Source organism: Drosophila subpulchrella, unplaced genomic scaffold, assembly GCF_014743375.2.
Source record: "Drosophila subpulchrella strain 33 F10 #4 breed RU33 unplaced genomic scaffold, RU_Dsub_v1.1 Primary Assembly Seq153, whole genome shotgun sequence".
Taxonomy (NCBI): Eukaryota; Metazoa; Arthropoda; class Insecta; order Diptera; family Drosophilidae; genus Drosophila; species Drosophila subpulchrella.
The window spans coordinates 6,659-7,320 of NW_023665492.1; the positions used below are offsets into that span (position 1 = coordinate 6,659).

Below are 662 nucleotides of genomic sequence, written 5' to 3' on the forward strand. Positions count from 1 at the left end.
AAATTTTTTATGCTAGACATTTCTCAGTATTATTTGATTGAAAAAGAAAATATTTCTCTTCGTTTTTCACATTCAAATTATTTACTAATGTGAGATAATGTTTTTCATATATTTGTTAATATTATGAATAATATAATAATTAAATTATTATTATCCAATAATATACCATATGCTTATAAAATTTCATTATAAAATTTATATAAACAACTTAATTAGCATAGTCTTACAACCCTCAACCATATGTAGTCCAAGCAGCACTATAAAATTAATTAAAGTACATAACAGCATGGACTGCGATATGCGTTCAAAATGTCGATGTTCATGTGTCCTGCAGTTCACACGATGACGCACAGTTTGCTGCGTTCTTCATCGACCCATGAGCCGAGTGATCCACCGCTTAGAGTTTTATATATTGGTTTGGTAATTTTGTCATATATGTTTTTATTGAAAGAAATTAAAAATACACCATTTTACTGGCATATATCAATTCCTTCAATAAATTGATTTTTATACCTAAAACGAATGCTGCGAAATGTCTTAGTTTCATATAACCAATAATATATCAAGTATTTTTTAAATGGCATTTACGGTATTAATACTTTTTTTTAGCGATATATATTGAAATTTATATAAAACATTAACCTGTAATAATCAGGTACAAC

The 662-nt window shown here is 26.6% G+C and overlaps 1 non-coding gene across 1 annotated transcript; it reads right to left on the reverse strand.

Annotated features, from left to right (window-relative positions):
- Positions 1–226: 226 nt before the first annotated feature.
- On the reverse strand, positions 227–405 carry LOC119558969. The gene has a single exon (XR_005220555.1). It is a non-coding gene; the product is annotated as a 5.8S ribosomal RNA (ribosomal RNA).
- Positions 406–662: the final 257 nt, after the last annotated feature.